The 27,913-nt window shown below is 44.9% G+C and overlaps 1 long non-coding RNA gene across 1 annotated transcript; it reads left to right on the forward strand.

Annotated features, from left to right (window-relative positions):
• The first annotated feature begins 320 nt into the window (after positions 1-320).
• LOC144694673 (uncharacterized) lies at positions 321-27,913 on the forward strand. Its single transcript, XR_013579804.1, has 3 exons — positions 321-349; positions 2,304-2,363; positions 27,751-27,913. It is a non-coding gene; the product is annotated as an uncharacterized LOC144694673 (long non-coding RNA).

Below are 27,913 nucleotides of genomic sequence, written 5' to 3' on the forward strand. Positions count from 1 at the left end.
GATCGTGCGTGATCTGAATGAACGGCGGAGTAGGCTCGATGAGCTGAGTGGCCTATCCCTATTTAGAATGTTTCTGAATTAGAATCCCACACATTTCCACTTTGCTCTGAGTATGCAGCTATGATAGAATACGTGCTACATGGGTTGTCATTTTAAATAGGTTCCCAGAATGTGTCAGGCATTGCGGCTAAAAATGAATCTTAGAATGTGGAACGCTACAAGGGAATTAATGCCCACAGGGCAGCCAGCTGGGTCGCTGGAGTCTAATAAACTATCTATTAATAAGTGTTAGAGCCTGACAGAAAATCACTTTTACAGCTGTTAGATTGAGGAGAGCTTGTTTTGAAAGGTACTGGCTACTCAAAGGGCTCATATAAGACATCAACAATGACGCTAATCATTATGTATGTTTGTATTTCTTTGCTTCGAGCTTTTACATTTTATTGATAATTTTCAATAGCATCAGTGACGGATAATGAGGACTATATCATGGCAAGTAACAAGATATAGTAAATATATCTATGAGTATTGCTGAAAAAAGAGACATTTTTTGTTGAAGCTTTTTGTCTTGCACTCATCAGGACAATTTGCAGGAATACCAATCTAAGGAAAACAACAAATTTACACTGTGCTGATTGGTTGGCAATCCCTTACATTGGTGTTCTTGCGAATTGTCCTGATGAATGCAAGACAAAAAGTTTTGACACAAAATGTCTCTTTTTTCAGCAATATTCAAGTTCTGTACTACCAAAGGACTATAAATATGTCTATCTTCACAAGTAGAGGTGACTGGATAACAAGGTGGAAACATTTAACATTATCTTGCTGCTAGTCATGTTGTGTTCTACTTATGCAACATTGTATTTATAAACTGCCTTCAATATAAGATACATCACAAAACACTACAGTACTAATTTAAAATCAATTCTCGTCATAAGTTTTATGTACGTGATAGTATAGGGCAGAACGTTTTGGTCGGCGTGCGGGGGCGGGCCCGACACATTGACGTGTAAAATGACGCACGATGACATCGGGTGTGCGTCTCGACGTCATTGTGCACCATCGCGATATTTCATTCGGCGGGTGCGAACCAGAGTCGGCTGCGCGCCCGCCGAAATGTAAACGGCCTATTAGAGCCATTAAGTAACCAATTGAGCCACTTGTCAACGCTGCCCGTCCAACCTTAAGGTCAGCGGGCAGGCGGAAAGCCCAAGAGGCCTTCGCGTTTTTCAGGAAACCTCATCCACGAGCGGGATGAGGTTTCCTGAAGCTTTTATAAAATTAATTAATTAATTTCCACAAATATAAAAACATGTCCCCACTCATGTGACACAGTCACATGAGGGGACATGTTTAAATAAAATTTTAAGTCATTTCTTTCATTACTTTCATATTCATTCAATCTCCCTGAGGCAGTTCTGTGCCTCAGGGAGATTGCTGTGCTCTTTCGTGCGCATGTGCAAAAGAGCACTGGCCCCGACACTCCTTCCTCCCTCCACCTGCACAGGTACCAGCCACGTCTTACACTGGGCAGGCCTTAATTGGCCCGCCCGCGTAAAATGGTGGCGCGGAGCTTATCTTGAATCTCTCTTTTGCTTTGAACAATAGTACATGCTAAAGAACATGCTGCTTCATTGAGTTGGCTAGACAGCTATCATGTGGTTCAGAATAACACTAAAAATGCAAATTTGATTCCTATTCTGACTGAGGTGGACTTGGCACCTGCTTCCACACCCTGCCCCTGAGAGTGGAAGGCAATGGCAAATCACCACTGACAAAAAACTGCCAAGAAAATGGCTCAGGATGAAGAATCAGCAGGCAAAGAACTAAGGACCTGCTTTCAGGCAGAACACACATGATGATGATGACAATACTAAAGTCCTGGCCCACTTGGTCTAGTTGTCTGACCAAGGGTGTGTACGGAGAAGAGCATAAATGAGTTTTCAGAGGAGGTTACCTGGGTCTGTAGCCAGGTGTACGGGATCACCTGGCCAACATGATTATTGGAAAACCAAGTGGGTCAAGCCGCTGCCTTGTCCCGCCCTGCCTGACTTTCCTTTGTTAACTTCAGTGGAGAAAAATCAGTCAAATCCCTTCTCAGGCACTTGTTCCAAACGATTAGTGAAGAAAGAAAGAATTAGAGTTGGCAACAAAAAGGAAGTATTTACTCACAGGAATAAAAAGGGAGATTATTTTTATTCATGATGAACACCATTGGACGTCAATATTTTAAATTATTATTATCAAATATTTCTACTATGAACTTTGTGCATCGAAATCACATACCTGTTCTTTCTAAACAGGTTTCCAATGTGGCTACGTGCAGTGCACAGAGGAAATTTGATCCTTTTACAATATGGCAAGTAAGGAAACACAAAAACTATTTTCATAGCTCTCAGGACACACGCACGATAAATCTTTACATGTGAAGCATCAATGTGCCATAGTAGTGTACCGAAGAACGGAGTGATATGATTTTTTGTTTCTGCACACAGTTCCTTGCAAGGCAAGTTCTGAGCTTTGTCATAGGGTCCATGATTGCCAAGCTTGTGTTTTTTTGAGGGAGACCCTAAGGGCAGAATTTTTCCGTCGGCATGCAGGGGGCAGGACACACACGCCGACGTGTAAAATGACGGGCGGTGACGTCAGGCGCGCGTCCCGATGTCACCGCGCGCCATCACGATATTTTGCTGGGCGGGCGCATGACGATGTCCGTTGCGCAGCTGCCAGTCATCACCGGGCCAATTAAAGTAGCTATGGCTCCAATTGTCGTGGATTTTAAGGCACCCGTGTGATATTCAGCTCGCATGGGCGTGACGGGCAGGCGGCTATCCGAAACTTTAATGATCCTCATCCACGGGCGGGAAAGAGGGATCATTGTTTTTGCGAATCCTGACATTAACAGTTAGTGCTTAGAAGTTATTGAAAGTTGCGTGTGTGAGGTGGAGAAGTGTCAAACGCATAGCAGCTGCTTGGACTGCACTCATTACCTTCAGGTCAGCACTTTTCAGTGAGGATTTGTTTTGAGGCCTGTAGGTTTTAGGAAGCCTCCCTGAGCCTGGGAATGGGAAGTGATCGCTCCATTGGAGGCAGCTCATCTGAGTAGGAAGGGAGGGCTAGTGGAGTGGGGGGGAGGGGGGGGGTGGGGGGAGGCCAGGAGTGTACATCCAGCCTCCAGGTGAGCCACCTTTGGGAGGACAGGCTCAGGCACAAGGGGTGCAAGGCTAAGAGGTAGTCCAAGGCTCAAGGGGCCGCAGAAGAAGCCACTATCCTGCTGCCAGGGTATACAGAGCGCGAAGCACTTAACCCAATATGTCTGAGGTGCAGTGCCGAAGGAGGCTCCGTCTGTCAAGGGAGACAGTCAACACTATCTGTCAGATGATTGGTCCAGGGCTATCAGCTAACTGTGTGGGTGAACACCCCATGCCCGTCTCTCTAAAGGTCACAGCTGCCCTCAACTTCTATGCCTCCGGCTCTTTCCAGGGCTCAGTGGGTGATCTCTGTGGTGTCTCCCAGTCGGCTGTCCACATTTCTGTCAAGCAGGTGACAAACGCTCTGTTCAGGCGTGTATTGACCTTCATCCATTACCATTGGGACGAGGCCAGCAAGACACAGCGAGCCAGAGGCTTCACGGCCATTGCTGGCTTCCCCCGTGTCCAGGGTGCAATAGACTGTACACATGTGGCCATCAAGGCGCCAGCAGGTGAGCCCGGTGCCTTCATCAACAGGAAGGGCTTCCACTCCATGAACGTGCAGATAGTGTGTGATCACACAGGGGTGTGCCTAAGGTGCCTTCATCTTTTGTTTGCGGGTGTTACGTCTTTGTGGTGCCCTGTCGCTGGCAGTGGCATCTGAGACAGCCTGCTGACTCTGATGTCCTGTTGGCCTTGATGACCTTGGTGGACGTCCTCTGGCCCGTTGAGCCTGAGATGGACCCGCCTGGGAGGGAGCTGCCAGCTCCGCAGCTGGCATCTCTCCGGTCGTCGCAGCCTCATTGGGTGCCGCAGCCACTAGCACAGGGGCGGAGGAGCTGCCGCCCTCATCTGGATCGCCCTGAGAGGCGCCAACAGAGATGGCAGGCAGCTGCTCCACTGAGGTGAGGTCCTTTTGGCCCTCCCTGCTCACTGTAGATGGCTGGGATACCTGGTGGCCAAACCACCGCCCACACGGGCACTGACCAGATGATGTCAATGTCCCTGTGAGGGCGTGCAGGTCCGAGTGCAACCCCAGGAACCTCTGATCCTGTCCCTGGAGCTGCATCTCCATGACAGTCGCCAATCTCTCCATGGAGGAAGCTTGGCGCTCAGCCATGATGCTCAAGCATCAGCTATGGCCTGCGTAGACTCCTCCACCGCTGACACCAAGCCAAGCAGAGCCTCATGTATCTCCACAAGATGCTCCCCCACACCCGGCTGCATGTCAGCAGTTGGCTGCTTCGCCCACGACTCCAGAGGCTCATCATCTACCACGGACTGAGCATGTGCCTGGACCCCTTCAGTCCTCCGACTGCTGGTGCCATCGGCACTCTCTGTCTCCGCCAGCTGCTCCAGTGACTGTGAAGAGCCCTCACTGCTGTGACCCGGGATACTAGCCGAAGATATGATGCCCACCTAGGTGCCAGTATCTGTGCTGGTGCCTGCCTGGCAGAGATGGTGTGATGCTTCTAAAGTTGCAACTTCATGCCCCTCAGGTTTCAGAGGGGCCCTGCTCCTGCTCCCGGCCATGCTCCGCTGATGCTGAAAGGTAGAGTAAGGGAATTCGATCAGTGAGCCTGCAGGCAATGTCAATGTACATGCCTGTTCCCCGGCTCATCAAGCACTCATCATCCCACACGCACTGGGCAAGCCATGTAGGTAACGTCACTCACTGAACAATCAGCAATGGCATGGACATTGGGAGACTACTGGTGATGTGAGTGCTGGCCGTACATACCTGCCCGTGGAACCCCAACCTCTTCGGCTCCAGTGGACCTGGGCGCATGCCGCCTCTCCAGGTCGAGGGCCTCCTGTTCATACTGGCTGAGCATCAATATCTGGGCTGGTCCACCACCAGTCCTCAGCTGCTCAGCGCTGTTATGAGAATTCTTCTCCTGTAAATGAAAAAATTGCATTGATAAGTGATACTTGTAGCGTCAATCTCCTCGTGGCCGACCCACCCCAAGCCCAGTTGGCCACTGTGGGTCTGCAGTGCTTCCTTCCCCCCCTGGTGGCTGGCACTCACACTAATATGCCTGGTGTGTCCTTTCCCCCACCCCCGCCCACATGCTGCCTTCATCACAGTTGGGAACACACAGTTGTACCAGCTGTTGCAAGGAGGCACAATGACTTGGAGTGCAGAGGGCAGCACATCCATCTGTGCCACAGCACCTTGAAGATCCCCTCACACCATGTTATCACCCTGACTTCGACATGTTGTGGAATTTGACCAGTGCGCCTGGGTGCAGATCCTCCAGGTTGCCCCCACCACAGTCATGTGGGTGTCACTGCACCACATGTTGCAGGTGCAGAACCCATCTCATCACAACCCTCTCATGCTGACGAATGCATAGGCAATCTCTGGTGGGCTGCCCAGCTAAGGACACATGTCGTCACTAACTCATTGCACTCAGGCCACTCAGACATGGGTGGTCCTCCAGCCGGGGAGAAGGTTACATGATGAGTGCAGTGAATGATGCCAACATGCTACTCACCCTTCCCGTGCGCAGCAGGTCGTTGAAGCACTTGTGGCACTGGGTCCTTGAGCACCGCACCACGTCGTAGGAGCTCACGACCTCCGCAACCTCCTCCCACGCACGCATCGTCAAGTGGGGTGGCCTCCTCCTCCCGTCCTTGGGGACAAGCACATCCAGCCGTGCTGTCACCTCCTCAAGGAGGGAAGCAAGGCACTCATCAAAGAACCTGGGCACACATTGGCCACCTGCCCTACCCTCCTGCATGGTTCTTTCTGATTTGCCTTGCCCCCAACCTCTGGCCATGTACAGCAGCCTTGGTGCGGCTGCAGCTTGACCTTTAAACAAGCCACTGGGTCGCCATTCGACCCAGTGGCGATTGCCATTCTGCCTGCGTCCGCCCATTCCCGCCATCCCCGGCAGTTACCACACACGCTGGGCGGGCCTTAATTGGCCTACCTGCGCCTGCCAACGCCCACTCCAGCACTCCCCGCTGATATGAGGAAAATTCTCCCCTAACTGAAAAAGGGAAATCAGGAAAGGAAACTGAGGAAAGGTAACTGAGAGAAGGAAACTGAGAAAGAGAACTGAGAAAGGGAAACAGAGAAAAGGAAACTGAGAAAAGGAGGCAGAAAAAGGGAAACAGAGAAAAGGAAACAGAGAAAGGGAAGCTAAGAAAGGGAAACAGAGAAAAGGAAACTGAGAAAGGGAAACGAGAACGGAAAACAGAGAAAAGGAAACTGAGAAAAGGAGGCAGAAAAAGGGAAACAGAGAAAAGGAAACAGAGAAAGGGAAACGAGAACGGGAAACAGAGAAAAGGAAACTTAGAAAAGGAAACAGGGAAAGGGGAACAGAGAAAGCGAAACAGATAAAGAGAAACTGAGAAAAGGAAATCAAGAAAAGGAAGCTGAAAAAGGAAAATAGAGAAAAGGAAACAGAGAAAAGGAAACAGAGGCAGGGAAACCGATAAAGAGAAATGAGAAAAGGAAACTGACCCTTCCAGTTTTTAAGGAAACAAAAACTGCAGCTGATATTTGGAAAGCAAGACTTCTAGACAGACTGAAAGTGGTTGCGGCTACATAAAGCGGCACAGAGCCATCCAAGCTCTGTAGAAGCAGTTGATGAGTCCACAGGCAAGTTGAAGGAGACAGAGGCCAGATCCAGATTCTGAGAGGAAGTTGCTGCAGCTGTTTCTGTTACCTTAAGATAACATTGGTGGATCTGCACCATGCAGACTGGGCTGAGAAGGTTCTGCAGATGTATGCCATTTGTGGTGAAGACTGTGCCCATGGAACTCGGGTTGGCTGTGCTTTGCTGTCAGCTGGGGATCAGGCTAGCTCCTAGAAGCATAGGAGCTGAAATTCTTTCTGCAGGAGACAAAGTATGAAGGACTTTGTGTCTGAATCTGATTACCAGTATGCTGTGGACTGCCGAACAAATTTGTAAAATCTGTCGTAGTTGTATTTGCCATTTAGTGTGCGATTTACAGTTTATAATTGACCACAATTTGCCTGTTAATTCATATTTAACTTATGTTTATGTTAATTCTGGGTTTTAGAGTATAGGAGGTCATCTAAGATAGTATTCAGTATTTGCTTTGTTTGACTCTTATATGGTAAAAAAATCTTTTGTTTTTAAACTGTGGAGCCTTAAGGCATCATTCTTTTAGTAAATTGCTGGGACTTTGGATTTCCTCTTTTAAAGAGAAGTTACTGGTCTCTATTGAGATTGTAACTATGCTGACAAGAGCTAGCATATCAAGATGTGGCAATCCAACATGTGAGGGAGGGATGAGATTGAGAAAGAGCGGGGTGGGGAGAAAGACAGAGGAACATTTTAGGATGAATCACTCTTGACTTAAAAACAATCATCCTCAAAGTGGATTTGAAAGAGTTTACAATCTAGTCCTTGGATTGTTGTGTAGAATGGGAGAGAAGGGAAATGTGTAAAAATTAAGAAAGAAATATGCAAGTTAATATATGCTGAGAGAATGTTATTGCTTTTCAGAGGGAAAATATAATAGTTAGTAAAAACTTGCATTTGATCTTGCCTTCATAAATGCAATAGCCATTCATTAAATTTACAGCCATTTATGTTAATAGTCTTGTACCCATAATTACCAGAAAATAAATCCATTTTCATTAGATTTATACATTTTCTTCCACATGACATTGATCTACGTTTTTGTAAAAAGCAAATCTTATCAAATCCATATGTGTAATGATTTCCTTTACTTAGAATAGCATCCTTGTATCCCTGGACTCAGGAGAATCTATGAGAACAATCTCAGATATGCAGATATTAAATGACTTTTCAAGGAATCTGTCACATTAGAATTTTTTGCTCATTCCTCAGCATAATGATGTTATCAGTAACAATGTGGATGGGATTGTTGTTTTTTGAATAATGGTTTTGATGTCATCCTAATTTAATCAATAACATTTACAATAATTTTTATTTGGTCATTTATGATGACATTGAATTACGTGGATCATAATAGTTGATCATTTATTATAAAATTCTCTTTATTTTTGCCCCTGTACATACTCCCCCAATAAATCTCTGTATGATGAACAGATAAACTGCTGAGATGCCCTTTTAAGACATGATTGTATCAGCTTATTTATCACAATTACCATTGCTCAAAGGGAACTTGTCTGAAGCAAGATTGTGATTTTTAGCTACTAAAATGGAGCTGTATTTAATCTAGCCTGACACTTGGATGTCCGTGGGGAAGTGGTAAAATTAGTGCATGTTGAGGTCAATTAGAGATTAATTGCTGGGGGAAGTTACTGTAGGTTGGCAACCGCTTGTAAATCCCTGGCTTCTGTCCTTAGGAGCTGAGACCAAGTTGTCAAAGTCAGGAACACTGGCAGGTTATGGATGACTTCCGTTCCCTTTGAAGTGTCCAATGTGAACTGTGATAGGCAGATGCTAGACACAGAACTTTCATAAGAATGGACTGGAAAATTAATCAGAAATAAAATAAAGGGGAAAAATAAGGAAGGAAAAGTAATGAGGGAGGTGGTCTTTCCAGATAGAAAAGGCTGATGGCTTCTATCATCTGCATTAATCTAAATGGTACTATAGTATGTGAATTTCATATGACAATGGTATTCCTGACCCAGAAAGAAACCTTTTTTAAAAATAGTAAAATTTACCTGGGCCTCTTCTGGCTCCGAATACAAGTCCCAACAGGTTTGGCCTTGTAGGGAAGCCATTCAAGAATCAGGTTAAGTTTGCAGTTAGGCCACATCAGGGCAGGAAGACAATGGGTATGTCCCATTACTCCTCCAACAAACACACACACTCAGTCAGTCCTGCTGGGCAAGTGTATTAAAATTCCAACTATATTTTAGAACCTACCAATCAATTAATATCTAACAGTGACTTATGGAAACACAGTTGCACACATGGCCCTGTGATACATAATAAAAGCCATATCTTATTGATGGCTATTAACCCTCTGAGGGGTGAATGGCATTTGTAGTTTCAGAATAAATAGGATTTCTTACAGCATCTGTTTTAATCAGAAGTCTTTTGACTAGAACAATGATTGGCTGCAATACTGGATGTGTTGAAAATGAATACATCTCTAATTAAAATCTGATTTTTAGTTTTGTTTAAATTGCTTTACAAGTGTCATGTTGCCTGATCTTGGGTCTGTCTGTGCAGAGCTGAATGGGTTTCTACAGTAATTTGGAACATTGGGCAGAATTTTGCCCTCGGATGGCGTGCGGGCCCCACCGGCTCGGCGGCGGGCAGACAGCCAATCCCCGCCACCGAAACGGGACCCGCCGCCATTTTGAGTGGGTGGGCCAATTAAGGCCCGCCCAGCAGCCTGCCCGACAGGAAGCGCTATGCACTTCCTGTTCTGGGGGTGGGGGAGGGAATCCTCAACTGTCAAAGTGCGCTCTTTCGCGCATGAACACGAAAGAGCGCACTGCTCCCTGAGGCAAAGTACTGTCTCAGGGAGATTCGTAACAGGTAGGTAAAGTCTAAAAATAGAAAAATATTAAAATTATTAACATGTCCCCCTCATGTGACAATGTCACACGAGATGGGACATGTTAATAATAAACACTTAAAATTTATTACATTTTTAAAAAACGGACATGAAACTTCATCCCACCAGTGGATGAAGTTTCATGAATAATCTGGAGCCCGCTGGGGCTCCTGGCCTGCCCGCCAGCCTTAAGCTTAGACGGGCAGGTCTTTAATTATCATAATTAGCTTGTCAATGGCCTTAATTGGCCATTGACAGGTCGGTGGGCGGACAGCTGATTTTGCTGTCCGCCCCCCCACTTCCTAAAAGTTTAAAGGGACTGGGATGACGTCAGGGATTCCTCCAGACGTCATCCCACATAATTTTTCCCTCGGCGAGCGGGCCCCGCCCTCAAATCGCCGAGGGGAAAACCTTGGCCATTGAGTTACTCAGAAAAAGAAATTCTGTAAATTTTGAATTCTCAACATTATAGAATAGAATTAGATGAATGCATGAAATAGCTAAACTTTTTGTGGTACTAAGTCTTGTCTGTTTATGCAAAAACTGTTTGTAATCTTATATTTATGTTGCTGTTCAAGCATGTTTCTAAATTTCTCAATGTCAAAATGACAATGCAGCTTTAAATGTACTCATAGCATAGAAAAACAGTTCTATCTTTTAATTTAGATAAATAATATTTATCAAGGATTGATAGACCCAAAGATGTGTGTGTGTGTGTGTGTGTGTGTGTGTTTGTGTGCGTGTGTGTGTCTGAGTGTGTAAATGTCCATATGTATATGTATTTGCATGTATGTGTGTGCTTGTGTGGTGTATTTATTAGTTTTAGCCTGAATGGTATGATCTGGCATTGTGGTATTTTTGACTTTTGTAGAAGACACAAGGGTGTGGTGGGCAGCCTAACCAACCTCCGATCAAAGAAACTCAGTAAGAGGTAAATTGTTAAATCAAAGGCACACCACTTGAGCATGAATAAAAAATCTCTATACTTCTCTGTCTCCAATACACCCTTTCTCTCCAAATCCTGAAAGTGGTATTTTTACTCAACTACATGCTCTTCACTTCTGCCACTCCCTGTCCAAGTCCCAGATCCAATGCATTGAGATTTTCCCAGCCAATTTCACCACTGTGAAATTACTGTGGTATTGGCTCACTATCTTCTTTAGACTCTCTGCCACCTTCAGCATTCCTGACGGCACCATGGCTCCACAAGGCTGTTTTCTATATATGTGCTGCTGCCTCCACTACTAACTCTAAGGCTATTACTCTAGTTTTTAAATCCTAGTTCAACATTAAGAAAAGCTTCATCCAATGGATTATGCTGTTATTATTGTTATGCAGAGAAAGTTTTACATGAGCCAATATTTCCTTCACCATAATATCGGCCAAACAGAAAACATAATTTTGCCTCTGACTAGCATCCCCATGGATTTGGCCTCAATTTAAATCATCTTCATGGTTACTTTCTAAACTTAAATATAGATGTGTGCAACCTCAGTCTCACATGTATCCTGGACTCAGATTCTTAGCTCCATCTAAGCCATGAACAAGAGGACTTTCTTTCACCTCAGAAACGTGGCCATCTGCTTCTCCCCCAGAATAATTGGAACCTAATCTATGCCTTTATCGCTTGGGGAACTAATATCTCTCCAAGGGTTTCCTTGGAATCCACTCATCTCCATTTTTAATGAATCTAGGCTAATTTAGAATTCTGCAATATTCCCTGTCACACCAATCACCCCCTCCTCATCCAATTTCCACCAGCACCCTTTGCCCAGTGAATCAATTTAGGTCCTTTGCTTCCTTTAAAAAATGTACTACAGCCTTGTTCCTGATTGTACATCCTTCCAGCTGCATAGCCCTTTATGCAGATGACTGTTCCTTCAATTCCTCTATAAGAAGTTTATTTTCCAGTTGCTACACCTCCATCCTGATAATTGTCTCCTTAAATAATCTTGCCTTTCAAACTTCTTCCCTATCTTCAAAAACCTTTTCTTCCAATTCCCTCCCATCCCCTACTACATCTTCCATTTTTTCTCCATTACTTGTTAAACCTTTTCAGACAATATTGTTCAGATGAGGAATAATATAAAAATGCAGGTTGTTTTCTTTTGTGATCAGGCAGTAATACTAAGCACAGGATTATCACATTGCATTCAGCGGCAATGATGATGTGATTGGTCAGATCTTAATATCTTTGGTATAATACAATAGGCCTTCTATTAACTAGTGAGAAAATCAAGATGTGCCATTTATATTTATGAGTGTACTTATTTATTTTTGTATACTTTTCCTAATTAGCTAATTTTCCTGGAAATTGTCACCCTCTTGCATGATGCTGAATGATTTTCCACAGTAATAATGTAGATTTTTATTTACTTATTTACGATTGAAGAAGCAAAGCATAAACCAAATAATATTTTAAAATCCTATGATTGGTTATTTTGACCGCAGATCTATCAGTGTTTCACAAGTCAATTGTTTATTTGATCCAAGAAGCTGTGTATAATCTGAGAAGTGACTCAACCTGTATTGGAGTAATTAATAAAGCATGGCACACTTTAAAACCAAAGTTAGACACATGCCTGGAGGAATGAAGTAAGCAGCCATAATTTTCCCCATGTCAAATTTACCTCTGGCCAGGCTAACGTACGGTTTAGCTGAACTTGTGGGGGTGGAGGGTCGACAGCAGCGCTTCCCAAACCTTTTCCCACTGTGACCCCATTTTGAGGCTTGAAAATTGCTGTGACCCCGGAGTGAGAGCCTAGCAGTTATTTTTTTGCTGACAGGACATCCACAATGGATTTATTTTTTGCAGGGTAATTTTTTTTTTTTTACCCAGCAGTTTTCTAAATATGTTACAGATGTTAAAGTTATAAATTGTGCAACTAGTTTCCCACATGCTGGAATGAATTGCATGTTGAGAATTTCTTGCCATTCGTTGACAGTGATCAATGGCTTGGACATGTACCTAGTTATAGTTTAAGCAATTTGTTGGGTCCACTGCCAAACAGTACGTGCCAATTGCTTTAAACCAGAATTACTTTATCTTTTACCTATTTTCTTTTGCCACAGCTGGCATTTTTGGACTAGGCCCTCTATTGTCCAGAAATGTGTGCGTGTGCGTGTATCTGCGTGTTTTTAACAGGCACTTTCATGTAAAGAAAATCCAGCACATCATGGGTCACCCAATCACTGGTTATACTGTAAAAAATGACTACATGCCACCTCTCCGTACTGGGAGAAAATCAGTTGAAAGTTGCCCCAGAGCCATTAGTGAGACAAATACCTATTTCGGAGCAGACAAGACATGCAGAAGAGTTTTAATACTGCTTTCATTCCACTTATGAGGCTGACCACATAATTCAGGAGATGTATGTGGTCAGCTTGACAAATGGAAAAAAAAATCAGTTATCAAATTCTTCCATGCAAAGTATTCTGCTCAGAAAATATACATTTAACTTGATTTTCGGTAAAAATATGTTTGCAACATATATTTGGATGATAAGAGTATTGAAATACTGTATAACTTTGCTATAAATGAAATAATACCTGGAAACTCAGGGCTCCAATCTGCTTCCTTAATAATGAATTCCACACCAATAGGTGGAGGCATTCCATGCATAAAGATATAGGACATAAACCTTATTTATCTTTACAAGCTTGGGAACGATTGTTGTCAACATTACCAGGCAAACACTCATTATTGTTTGTTTGGTATCTTTAAACACATATTTCCCCCCTTTGGGGAATAGTGGGGAAGTGTTGGGATGATTAGCAGGCTGATTATGAATCTGTTGCACCATGTTGTGAACATTACTTCCACAGCCAACAAGTCCTGGGCCAGGATTTTACGGCTCCTCTCGCCCAGCTGAATAGGTCGTAAAATCCTGGCCCCGGAGTGGGACTTGAACTCGGAGCTTCTGGCTCAGAAGCAAAAACAGAAAATCCTGGAAAAACTCAGCAGGTCTGGCAGCACCTGTGGAGAGAGAAACAGAGTTAACGTTTCAAGTGCGTATGACCCTTCTTCAGAACTCAGAGGCAGGGCCATTGCTGAATGAGTCACAAGGCCTCCTAACACTCCTCATTTACAGATGACACTCCTTTTGCCTAATATCCTAGCAGAAGCACTGACTCACCAAAGAAGGCAGGTTAGTAATTGCATGAAAATAGCAGATAGAAGAATATCATTCAGAATTCAGCTTGTCCACTAAAAGAATGTCAGAGTTAATGTTGAGGCTACTAGTACGATTGTAGGTTGCACTACTGTGCATTTATATAACAAACCTGTGGAGATAGTAGCATTATTGCACTAAGTGTCGTAAGATAGAATATTTGATGGTAGGGACCAGGGCCTGAATTTTGCCCTCGTCGGGCGGACTTGGCAGGAGCGGATGGGGGCAGTTGGAAAGCTGACTGCCGCCTGCGATTGGCCCCGCACTGCCATTTTACACGGGCGGGCCAATTAAGGCCCGCCCAGCATAAGATGCGGCAGCAGCAACAGGGAGAAGGAGTGGGCAGGGGCGGGAGCTCAATGTCCACCGGCTCCAGTGGTGACCGATTCAAGCGCAGCCGCTGCAGCCATGCGAAGGCTGCCAGTGAAGCAGACGCACCTTGTCATGGAGCCAAGTACTGAACACGGCAGGCGGGAGGGCAGGTCAGCAGCACAGTCAACCCCACGGTTTTCCGATGAGTATCTCGCAGCCCTCCTGGAGGAGGTGGCAGCGCGCAGAGAGATCCTTGTCCCCAAGGATGGGAGGAGGAAGCTCCCCCACCTCACCAAACATGCCTGGGAGGAGGTTGCATCCAGGGTGAGCTCCCATGATGTGGTGAGATGCATATGGGTGCAGTGCTGTAAGCGATTCAATGATCTCCTGCGATCGTGAAGGGTGAGCACCATGTTGACATAGGTTACTTAGCACAGCAGTTAGGAGCGCCTAGGTCAACCGGCCGTGGTGAGGTTGGGGTGTCACCGGGAGGTAAGATCGCAGTGCACTGGAGGAGAGAATGTCTGTAAGAGCAACCATTCCACTGTTGTCTCTATATTAATGTGAGCCTCAAACATGGAATCCCCATTGATAATGGAAAGACGAGGGCACCCTGATCTGGGTGCCAGGCATGCACAGTAACAGTGTCATGACTTCAACTAATGACATGTCCTTGTTCTTCCTTTCGGACTCACCAGCAGCCCATCGGGGTCAGGAGCCTGAAGGCCCACCCCTGACCCCAGAGGACAGCGACTGTAGAAACGCACCTGTGTCACAGCCCCTCAGCCAAACAGGCACCAGCGCAGATACCAGCACCTCGGTGGGCATTGGATTGGCGGATAGCATCTTGGTATAGTGGTGAGGGCACTTCACACTCACTTAAGGTGAAGGCAGAGAGTGCCCAGGGCACTGGCAGTTGGAGGACGGCTAGGGACCAGGAACTTGCTCAGTCGGTGGTTGATGATGTGTCTCTGGAGTTGTCCATGAGGCAGCAGATGCTGGAAGTCCAGCAGGGTGTGCGGGAGGATCTGGTGGAGATACATGAGGGTATGAGTGCCAGGGTCTCCGTAGTGGAGGAGTCCATGTGGAGCATGAGCAATGCGTTGACCCTCATGGCCGAGCGCACTGCCTGCTCCATGGAGAGAATGGCGACTCTCATGGAGAGGCAGCTCCAGGGACAGAATCAGGGGTTCCTGGGGATGCGCTCGGACCTGCAAGCCCTCACACCGGCAATGACCTCAGGTGGTCACTGTAGTATGGGAGATGGATTGGGCACGCAGTATCCTGCCAGTGACCATGGCATCCGATGAGGCTGTGGCAACTGGGGAGATGCCAGCTATGGCACTGGCTGCTCCCTCCCGGGCAGGGCCAGCACAGGCTCCACGGGCCAGAGGACACCATCCAAGGTCATCAAGGCCAACAGGACAGCAGATTGAGCAGGCTGTCTCCAATGCCAGTGCCAGCGAGGGGGGAGCCTAGACATAGCACCCACAAGCGAAAACTTAAAGCACCTTAAGCACAACACGGGCTTGTCGCTGGTGATAGTTTTTTCCCCCACTTTTACGTTAAATGTTATTTGGTGTGATGGATAACACCTTTCAATTTAATTTGTATTATGTATGCCAGGCACCACAGCATTAAATGTGTTTCTGTTCAACAAGCCTCTGGGTGCTTCTTTAGTTCTGCAGATGCAGGGTAACCCATGATGTAGGAAAGTTGCTTGACAGCTGGAAGGCTCTTTTACAGTTCCTATACAGCTGGACAGTTCTTTGACAGCTTGATAGTTCCATTGAGTTTGTGCAAAGAAGTGCATAATAATGTTCACTTTTAACAATCCCAAAGGGTGCTTTACCTCTCCCAAAGTGTGCTTCACTGCACCCAACAGTGTCCTAGGACCCTATCCAAAGGGATATCTTATCTCTCCAAAGGGGTACGCTGGCAATCCAAATGAATCCACCAAGTTCAGACCTGCTCTTACCTGGTCTAATCTGCACACCCTGGATTTCACACTCCTGGCTTCAGCGGGGGCAGCTAGTAATTTAATGGCCAGATGCCTCTGCGAATCACATACGGACAAACCCTGGCCCAACTCCAGACCCCCCCTCGGGAAGATGGGAAATTCTGGGTTCAGGGGCGGGACATAGAATTTTTGGCTATTTCCAGCATTTGCGCTCTCCATCCTAGTGAAATCTGGGCCATTGTTTTTCCCACCATCAACTCAGCTTTCAAGAAATTCTAACTCACTGATTTTATTTACTAGTTAGGTAAGTGTTAAATGAGTCAAAAAACAACTTACTCAGATAAATCCTTAGAAGCCAGTGTTACACAGAGGAACTCGTCCAACCACACTGCAGTTGGTGTCCAATGGTGGAAACCTGTGCACACACAGTCTTTATATCTGAGACTATTCCAATTAGCTCAATACACAGGGGAGACTAATAATGGGACAAATCAACTCACAAACTCACTGAAATCTTCTTTTGGACCCCAAGGGGGCTTTTGGCCCTTGGTTGTGAATCCATCCTCTTGGTGATATGGTCCCTGCTTTGCCTGTGGTGATGGCATCTGCCGCTCCCCTTCCAATCACCACCAGCACTGCCACCTCAGGAGTAGTGATAGCATGCAGTCATTCTTCCCCTCCCTAAGTCAGGTCATGCTGGTGCCTGTTACAAGCTACCTTGTCTGGTAGGAGAAAGAGTTGTGTGAATATTGTTTTGGAAGGTGTGTTAGTGTGTGTGTGATGCCTCACAAGGTTGAAGAGCTGTGAGATGTGTCTGAGGAGTGAGTAGTGCCTGTGAAGGTTGCATTAATGTGGGCATGTGAATGTCAGTGTACAATTCGATGGTGGATGAAGCGTGTTGAGGTTGCGATGCTGGTGGTAGAGCTCTGAAGAAGGGTCATATGGACTCAAAATGTCAACTCTGTTTCTCTCTCCACAGATGCTGCTAGACCTCCTGAGTTTTTCCAGAATTTTCAGTTTTTGTTCCAGATTTCCAGCATCCGCAGTATTTTGCTTTTATCATAAAATATTGAATTTGTGGTGCTTCAAAATCAACTCCATCATTAATTTTAACTTGGCTTCCTAAATACCACAGACCACTTCACTTAGGTGCCCTGTGGCACCTGAAACTCCTGGTTGAAAACTTGCATCATTCTTCATGTTCCTGTTTATTCCAAGCCCTTCCTATTCTGGCCATAGTTGTGTAAATACTTCAATTACACCTAACTTTGCAGCAAATTTTTGGAGAAAAAGTAAGCCACTTTAGGTTTCACATTATCAATACATACATGCAATGATGAAAATGAAAAATCATAAGTGTCACAAAAATGCCAGAAGAATGATCACAAAAACCAGTACTAAAAACATACTGTAAAACTATAAAAAGGCTAAAAAGTCTCTGGTCCTTTGAGAACTCGATCATGCAAGAGTTTCCCGTGGTCCCAGTCCAAGTGGGAGAAGAACATGCACAACACAGTCTCATCCTAAACCCTATTTAATTTAAATGCTTCAGAATAAATTAAGTTTGCACCATTTGGGTGTGTGTGCATTGTGTATTGGCCTAAAGGCCATCCAGAAAAATCTACATGGCATTCAAGTGACAGAGATCCAGCGATTTAGATCAAGATCCAGTTGTGCATTCTGACCCAGCAGTGTCAATCGGAAAATCAGCAATGTCGTGTCTTGCATGTACCTGTTCAGTTGTTTCACTGCATATAGGGTCAATAATTCACAAGTGGAAAATCTAGAATTTGCACTCGTACAATAACATTTAGTGTGTGACACTGCTGTCTGGCATCCCAGACATTATTAAGGATGTACTTCATGTTCTGCAAGCAGTCACCTGTCTGCACAATAAACTATGTGTGTCACCAGTGATGAAGAGTTCAGTTAGTCATCACTTAGGTGAAATCTTATCACCATGCTTATATCTTATGTGGTCAGAACCTGTCATCACCGATGAGAGATCCTGACATACACTCAATTTAAAAATATGTTTTTCATCTATTAACTATTTTCAAGAGGACAGCTGACTGAAAGGGATAATAAAGTGTCAGTAAACCATTCTTTCACCAGTCAGGATATACTATTTCTTTCTTGTCATAAAATCTATTTTTAAGTGCTTTACAGACAGGATAAGTTAATGACACTAGCCATGATTCTCAAATATCAACCTTCAGATCCAAGATCTGGGATAGATTCAATCCAGAGTATGGAATGAAGGGCAAGAAATCGGGCCCTTAAGAGCCCCAAAATGGCATCCACAGCTTGGATGTAAAAATATGGCGTGGATTATGCTGAACACCATATTGGTGAGGGTCTTGGCTTGTACATGACTGTCTGCCAGAAACTGCAGAGCAGGCAGATCAAGGCACCAGTCCAGAGTGCAATGCTGAGTTGATCCAGCTCTGCCATTTTGGAGCTCAACACTCCAGCTAACACCTTCTCTTCACCTCACACAGCATATTCAGCAACTAAATGTTAGAGATGGGCAACAAATGCTGGCCTAGCCAGCAATGTCCACATCCTGTGAAAGAATAAATAAATAAAAACAGGAAAGACCCCACGCCAGCACAATTTAAAGGAATCATCAACTACCTACCAATTAATTGCTGGTTGATTTCTTCTGGCTGTTGCTACAATTCTATAAGAGCTTTGTATAGTTGGTGCAGGTTATAAAAATCTACAGAGTGTGATATGGAGATACTGAAGGAGGTTTTGCTGATGTCAAGGCTTCTGCACAAGCCAGTTGCTCCCAGACATGGGTGCAGTACTAAGCATTTCCTTTGAAATGCAGTATGACTGAGAGAACAAACGGAGGCCATGGAGAGCAGAACAAGCTGCTGGAAGAGAGAGGAGGGGGTGAAGGGCTCTCAGCAGGAGGTCATATCTGCCCAGTGTGTTCAGGAAGCAATTTTCCTACCTGAACCTCAGCGAGGAACAATGGAGGAATTTAATGCCCCCCACCATGGCGAGGTTGTTTGCGGGGTAGGAATTTAATCAGATGTGAGAGTGGTAGGTATCTCGAAGTTTGTTTGATTTTGCTTCTGCACTCTGTGTGGGAATGCCAGAGAGCGCTTGTTCAAGCGAGTTGAGGAACTGTTAGTTTTTACCTGGGTAGGCAATAGGGTTGACATGGATAAAAGGACAGCATTTCTGCTTTGAATGAAAAAACTTCATACCGGGTACAGACCAAGGAGTGATCTGTTTCACAGTCTGTGCTGTGCTAGCTGCGTGTTTTGAAAGTGCTGTTCAGAGAGTCACATCAGGTGATGATCAGATCCAATTGCCCTGATCTTGGATGTCTCCAGGACATCTTGTGGCATGGTTTGTTCTTACAGAGAGGTTAGTTACACAAAGCTCATGGTAGCAGCAAAGCTCAAGTAATCTCTGTCCGATGTTATTTATCTTTCCTGGTCATGGGCCAGAATCTTTTGTTCGGCAGGTGGGGGCGGGCCCCACTCACCAACGCATAAAATGATGCACGGTGACATTGGGCGTGCGTCCCAACGTCACCGCAAGTCATTCAGATCCTCAGTTCAGCAGGCACGCAGCGGAGTTGGCTAAGAGTCTGCCGAACTGTAAAAGGCCTGTTAAGGCCATTTAGATTCCAATTAAGATCATTAACTGAGCTGCCCGTCCAATCTTAAGATTGGCGGGCAGGCGAAGAGCCCAGGCAGCCTTCACATTTATCATGAAACCTCATCCACGGGCGGGATGAGTTTTCGTGAAGGGTTTATAAATTAAATCATTTTTTAAAATAAAAATTCATTGACATGTCCCAGCTCACATGATACTGTCACATGAAGGGACATGTCTTAAAAAATGTTTTTTTCTTCATTAAAATTTTAACAAATCAAACTAATCTCCCTGAGGCAGCTCTGTGCCTCAGGGAGATTTTTGCGCTCTTTCGCGTACATGCACGAAAGAGCGCAGGCCCTGACTCAGCCTACTCCCCCCGCCCACACAGGGAGCACTCATCACTTCCGGCTGCGCGTCACGCTGGGCGGGCCTTAATTGGCTCGCTCACACAAAATGGCGGCGCCCAGCTGATCGCGCCCTGCCCAACGCCCCCCCGATGGGGAGAATATTCTCCCCATAATGTCTGAGGCAGGAGGGTCATGCTTCATGGTTCACAACCACTCGTGCATTGCAATCTCTCAGTAGGTTAAGATATAGCAGTGTCAAGCTCCTCATAGAACTGATCTATCAGCTCTGTAGTGGAGCCCAGTGTTGAAGCATAGCTACTCATGAGGTTATCTGGCCCTGTTTGGGTTGAGAGGCAGTTGGAGAAAAGACATTCGGAGCCATTTGTGGGGGTTCTATCATCAAGAGCAGTGAGTTTCTTACAGCAAAGCCTACACCTTGCTCACATGTTTCTTCAATTCTTCCCCAGCCAGAGGAACGTGTAATGTTTATGTCTCAGTAATTCGATCGTGGCGAGGCTGGTCTCTTGTAGAGATGCTATGTCAATGTGCAACCTATCAAGCTCCAAGTCATTCATAGCTGTCTTGCACAAGTGATTGGCCAGCTGCAAGTTGTCTGTCAATCCTGCGCAAATGGTCCTGACGTTCCAGATGGCCAATCAAAGAGTTGATATTTTTTGTTTCGATTGTTTATTTTGTTTGCCTGGTGCGATGGATTCGGTTCACTTGTTGAGCAGAAACTCTAAGCTCCAAGCACCTGATGGAGCTGGTGGAGCATGGTTGGTCAGCACTTTACTAGTCAGGAGTTACCTGACTTGAGGTGGGTGCTGCCTGACCAGTGGGACACGATGGTCCCTCCCACCATTGGAGACAACCTTTTTCTACACCAGCCGAGTTAGGTTTATCGCTCATACTTGCTGTCTCCCGTGTTGTGTTAATGCTCTGCAACAAAACTGGAAAGCCCACTCCAGGGTGCAATACTGGGCAAAATTTATGGAGACCCTGGGCTGCCCAAATGTCAGGACCCCCCCTCTTGATCTCCCCAGTTGAGTCCAGAGGAATGCAATGTACTATGTTTGGTATTGGCTTGGTTGCTGGAAAGATGACATATTTAGATTTCCGTCTGCCTTTGGGCTCCACTCCATACTTTTGTCAGGGTTTACTCCTTTAGCCTTCAATCTCCTGAGGTATCCATAAGGAATGGAACTATTCGCCCATAGCTGGTAGTTTGGTTCGTCAGTGCCAGGGCATGTCCACATGCTGGTGGGCCTGTACACTGCAGCCTGGGGATCAAACGTCCCCTGCAATTGCCTGAAACTTTAGCCTCCATGGGATGAATTTTATGGGGTGGCCGGGGGCGGGGGGGGGTGGGGGGGGGGGGGGGGGGGGGTGGGGAGAGGGCAGTGGGGGGGGGCGGGGGCTCAGGTGTCATATTGGTAACCCAACCTCCCACCCCCATTACAAAAGTCAGTCACAAACCAACCAGTGTAAAAAAGGCCACCCTGCAGCAACAACCTGCTGCCATTGGTCTAAACAAGCAGAGAGTGGGACTTCTAGCCCTCAAGAGTAGCCGGCCAATCAGATTGACCAGCAGACCCAGCAGCACCAGAACTCAGTAATGGGAGCTGCTGGGGCTGCAAGCAGGCCCTGGGAAGAATGGCAATGGATCCCGGACTAAGGTAAGGCCCGGGCTTTAAAGGTGTGAAGAGATCGGACATCCTAGAAAGGCGGGAAGGAGGTGGAGGGACAAGTTTTGGAGGCCCAGCAGGGAGGCACAAGGTGGGGGAATCATCTTGGCAGAGGTGACCTGGATGTACATTGGGCAAACCCCGCCCCCACCACCCAAAAGCTGCACCTGCTTCCTTCCTGCTTTATCACCTCAGATGGTGAAAAAGAGTACTCCCCGCTTTTGTTCGCCTGCCCATGCCAAACACATTATGCCACGGGCTGTGTAACATTTGGGTCAGTTGGCTTGTTATCAAGGTCAACTGCCAATTAATGGTTTTTTTCAAAATGACGGGCGGGCTGCCAATTTCAGCGCTTGCCCCCCGACCATATTAAGGGAACTGGGCCAGGGGTGGGCTGGAAGGCGGTGGCTAGTCCATCATATTTTACATGCCCCCTGTTGAAAATATTTCCAGCAGGGGGGCCATAAAATACAGCCCCATGTGTTGCCATGAGGAGGCACGGCTGAGGACTTGGGGGTGCTATGTACTGACAGGAAGAGACTTACACCTTTGGCTTTCTTTCTCACATTGCTGCTAGCTAGCAGTGCAGGCTGAAAGTGAAAAGCAAACTGCCACACAAAAGCAGAAAGCATGCTCCCTTCATCCGCACACCAGACACATCACATCTACCTGTTTGACACACAGGTCTGAGGATGAGGTGAAGCACATGAATGGTAGATAGGAGTTCTGATTAATAGATGTTGCTGGTAGGTTAGTGACGGAAGTATGGTGATTTGAGCAATGGCTGAGGCTAGAAGCACAGTTGGTTGGATATGACATTTGAAAATCATTCACTTACCTTGACCACTTGTCTAACGTTATTGAACTTCTTGTACCCAGGTCCTCAGATCTTCACACCTGGCATTGACCACTACAGCTATCTGTTCCAATTGCTTTTTGAGTGTGTGCCTGGTGGGCCTCCTTCCACCCCTGCAGATGTAGGACATCTCCCCTCCTTTCCATCTCCTGCACCAAGACCCCAGGTGCAGGGTTTTAAAACTTGCTCTTTCTCCTGTTGTAACATTCTCCACTTTTTTCACGTCAGAATCTCTTCACAATTCCCAGCACCTACTCCAAAATGCAGTTCCCCTTTAAGAGGTACAGGCTAGCTTTAGGCAGTGTGGATTAATTTTAAATGATAATCATTATATTACCCTCCTGCTGGTTTATCCAGCCCAAAAACAGCGAGGTTAATTCTGGTTGGAGCTGGAGATCATTCAAGTGAGCAGGCTGCACAAAGTTGGTGTGGTGCCTGCATTGCAATCAACAGGCATGGATCAATTAAGAGTTGCGATCCCTGTGCTCATTTTCAGGGGCTATGCAACTTAGCCCCCCAAAGAGTCTTACTTTAGGCAATAATGTTTTTCTGAATGCAAAGTGCTTGAAAGCAGTGACCAGAATGGCAGCTCAGATTATTATAACGGGAATTGCTGTCGATGATGATTTACGGTGAAGTTCAAAATACTTGAGGAAAGCAAAGCAGGGATTGACTTTGCAAATATTGAGCTGAATTTGAACTCAGAAACTGATCAATATTAAATAGATTATGCTAGAGAAACTTAATTTAGTTATAAAATGTATTTACAGATTAGCAATGCTACTTTGATATAAATATCTGTTTTGACCCGCAGATGAAGGAAACAATGGTTTTAAAAATCCATGGGCTATGATCCCAATGGCTATGATGTCCTCCTTGCTGACCTTTCTGATTTTGCGGGATTAGTTGCTGGACATCTAATTTACAGGGAACTGGTGGACATAAGGGTGCTATTCTAGTTCCTGCCTGTCCCATGTGGTTAGAAAACCCAGTGGCTGTCTGCCATCGGTGGGACGGGAATGTACAGCCAATCTCCAAGACTCCATGCAGAACCCCTTTGTCAGCCTCCTGTGCAAAGGGGCCAAAAGAAAAAACCCACTATTTTTCAGGATATAGGCTATTTCCCTGGCCTGGAATTCCCCCACCCCTGCCCCAGCTCAGCCCACCGCCTCCACCCAACCAGGTGTGACCAGTATATCTTATCTCACTAGATATAGTGGTTATATATACTGACCTCTGGTCAGCTTAGGAGCTGAAGCACCTCCCAGCCCAGAAACCCTGGCTCTGCCCTCTTGGCATCACAGGCCTTGTGAGTGTTGAGCGGAGGTTCCAGCATAGGGCACACCCCAGCAGATCACAGCCAACTTCCAGTTCATTCCATCGGAAAAGCCCAACAAATTCCAAACCTGACATGACTGCATCCAAAAAATCAATGTTCCTTGGAGAACATTCCAGTCAGAAACCTAATAGTGATAGAGTGTTCCTATCAAGATAGAAAATGTGTAGATTGACATAATACTTTGTTGCTGAAATACTCAATCTACTTCATTATACATTTCTAATAAGCCTTAGAACACATTTCCACTATCCATCAAAGTTTAGATTAATATTTTCTGCTGGCCCGGATTCAAATGAAAGTCAGTTTCAGACATGTGATCAATGATATTTTCACTGCTCAATGTCTCAAAAGGTTTGGTCACATGGACAGCATATGTTGTCCAGTGCAGCTTGCCAATTTTCACCTACTTGGTGGATTCAAGCCAATGATCAGGATATTGTCAGACTTACATAGACTTATTATGATCTTAAGTAATAATTCTCGCCCTTCCTCACTGCCTTAAGGTTTTTCCTGGCACCACTCCCCGTGTTTTTCCTGGCTTATATGCTCATAAAGCCCACAGGATTTGAGAAACTCAGATGACGCAACTAATATAAGAATCCATTGTGTGTGGACCAAATACCTATCTCTCAGTGGATCATGATGGATGTACAATCAAACATGCAGTAAGCGACTTTTAAATTTATTGGCAACAGAAAGAGGGACAAATTACTTTTTCATTTAATTCACAATTAATATAACATTAAATTAATTTTGCCACAAGATATTAAACATCATGTTACATTTACACCAATTATTAGCTTACCTCTTAGAAACTCCCATTACAAAACCTTTCCTTCAAATAGATTGCGAATGCAGATTGTTTGCTCAGCCAATATAGATGAATCTGCAACAGTTATTTATTTTATGGCTGTATAGCAATCATAAAACATAATGGTCTAAATTCATGAATGAGGCATTGCTGAATTAGAGTGCGATCTTTCAATGTTCCGTCTAATCTCCCACTAAATAGATGTGCCCAGGGTGCTGATGTGCAGTGCTCCACGTGCCTTTAGTTCGTGGCCTTGTTATGCTGTTAGCACTAAGATTGGCACTAAATTAAAATGCTCAGAGAGTCGGTGCAGACATGATGGGCCAAATGGCCTCCTGTTCTGCAATGCTGCAAGGTTTACAAAAGTGTTCTGAGTTTATACTGGTGTAACCTCACCATCTAAATAGAATTGATGGCAAAAACCAATATGAATATGATTTTAAAAAAGTACCTCTTTGCTTAACAGCAGAAGAACGTTTCTCTACCATTTTAAGTAGCTATTTAAATAGGTCAGTGCTTTCAGGACAATATATGATGCCTGACTCCTGTGCCCCATTTGTATTACATCTTTAAGCTTGAACTTTTTTACAATCCCTGTAGAGACCAATAACTTTTTAAAAAGAAAAGAATCTCCACGCCACCAATGAAAAGAATACCGCTGAACAGGATTTTGCTTTTTAAAACTGTAACAAACCAACTAAAATCAACAATAATTCAAACATTAATTAACAGTCGAAGGATATTTAAAAACAAAGTAGGTAAATTTCACTTTAAATAATGAATACACAATGATATGCCTCACATAGTTACAAGCACTCACATTACATCCTGCACAAATGTGGCACCATGTGCAATCTCACAGTATTTCCAACAAGTGAGGATCTCTCACTTCCCAGACAATCATTTCAGCCCTTGCGTCGCATTCACCAGCAGCCGTATTCCATTCGAAGGCCCCGGATACAGTTACCACCGACAAGGAGTACATCGATGAACCCTCTCTCACTCGGGTCATGACAGTCCAGATGGCGCAGAGTCCCAGAGGCTCCCTTCTCTGATCCCTTTAAACAATCGGGTCGGCTCTGGCAACACTGAAATAGTAGCAAAGTGCCTGATCCAATTCATAATCTCTTGCCCATCCTGTCTTCAGTTCTCTCTCCTCTCCAATTGTATAACACACATTTAAGGGGGGATTATTGTGTAGTGGTAATCTCATTAGACTATTAATCCAGAGATCCAGGCCAATGCCCAGCGGGCATGGGTTCAAATCATGGCAGCTGGTGGAATTTAAATTCAATTAATAAATCTGCAATTGAAAGCTAGAGTCAGTAGTGGTGATCATGAAACTATCATTGATTTTCATAAAAACCCATCTGGCTCTCTAATGTCATTTAGGAAAGGAAATCTGCCATCCTTACTAGGTCTGGCCTACATATGACTCCAGATCCACAATAATGTGGTTGACTCTTAACTGCCCTCTGCAATGGCCTAGCAAGCCACTTAGTTCAAGGACAATTAGGGATGAGCAACAAATGCTGGCCTTGCCCAGGTAGCCCACATCCCATGAAAGAATAAAGGAAAAAACAGTAACACAGTCTCTGCTCCATTCTCAAAGACCTGCTTCCAAGCAAGGATCTGTTCAAAAACTGCCAAACAATAAACTGTTTCATTCAGAGACAACCTTCCTTATTTTCCCTCACATGAATTCTCAATGTGTTCTGAACTGCCAAATAGAAAAACAGGCTGAAACCCAATGTGACTACAATTAGCTTTCTATTTACTCTTTGCTCCTTAGTTGTTCATCCCCATAGCAACCTCGGGTTGTCCGCTTTGGTCTTAAAGGGGACATCACACAAAAAAAAATACAGGCTTCTCCCAAAGCACGAGTCATCACACTTTACAGTTGCATGTTAATTAATGACATGTATAAGATTCATGACATTACATGCCACATGCCCCTGTTAAATTGCATTTGAGGTATTCTGGGAATATGAATTGATTCAATTATGCAGTAGAGCACAGTGCCAAAATAATTTATATAATTCATTTATTTTAATAGGTTTAATAATTTCCCAAATACATTCTGGAGTGGATGCAAGCAGTATTGTGTGAAAATTAATTGCAATAGACTAAAGGGATATTGCCATCGTACTAGGAAGGGGATAAATTATGGTAAAACTCAAACAAGTTTTAGCTGCTTCCAGCAATAACAGAATAATCCAACAAGGCAGCGGGCAGTCAACGAATGATTGTATCTACAGTAAAATTTGCAGCTCTGCAATAATCTGTGCAACTTTTGACCATTTACAGTGATGATACCGGAAGTCAGCATATAGCTTCTTCCAACTAGATTTCAAGCCATTTTAGTTCCACTCTCGAGCGTGCATCTCAGCCTGTGGGTACTCAAATGTCAGTGAGCTTTAAGGGAAGTTTCAAAAAGCAATATGGCTCTGCTATAATTAACAAAGAGCCTAGTATTAGCAATTTAGGAGTGTTTAAAATGTTCTGCTGCTGAAAGTCTTAAACCCAAAAATCATAACAGCCTGGGAATTGATGTTGGTGACCTTGGTGGACAAATGCTTAATGTACCTGTACAACATTCTTCTGTCCACTATTTTAACTGAGGCATTAGCCCACTTAAAATGAATGGGCTAATGCCTCTGCTGAATTATCAAACAGAAGAATGTCACAGGAATGGAGGTTTGGAGCTAACTTTACTTACTATTCTTAAAAAAAATCCTTGTTTTAATTCGAGCTGCAACAGTGCATCAGTAATCAAGGGATTAAAAAAAAGTACATTTTCTCCGAGTTCTTCACAGCAAACTTCCTTTTTCAGTAGATTCTGTATCAAATTGATTTTTCCAGCACTATAGATAAACTGTCAAATGACAATTCAATGTATTTTGACAGGAATAGTGAAACAAAAACAATATGAAAAACTTCTGAGACTCTTTGTTTCTTACCCTTTTTTTTCAGAACAAAGGAGCCTCCCTCCACGCTGCCATCCTTCAGGGAAGTGTGCACTGTCAGACAATGTAGTATCCTGGACTTTCCTGCTGAGAACTACACTGCACTGAGATGAACCAAGTGCTGATGCTGTATAAAATCTTAGTACATTTTCTATATGAACTAAATTCAT

Source organism: Cetorhinus maximus, chromosome 20, assembly GCF_964194155.1.
Source record: "Cetorhinus maximus chromosome 20, sCetMax3.hap1.1, whole genome shotgun sequence".
NCBI classification, from domain to species: Eukaryota; Metazoa; Chordata; class Chondrichthyes; order Lamniformes; family Cetorhinidae; genus Cetorhinus; species Cetorhinus maximus.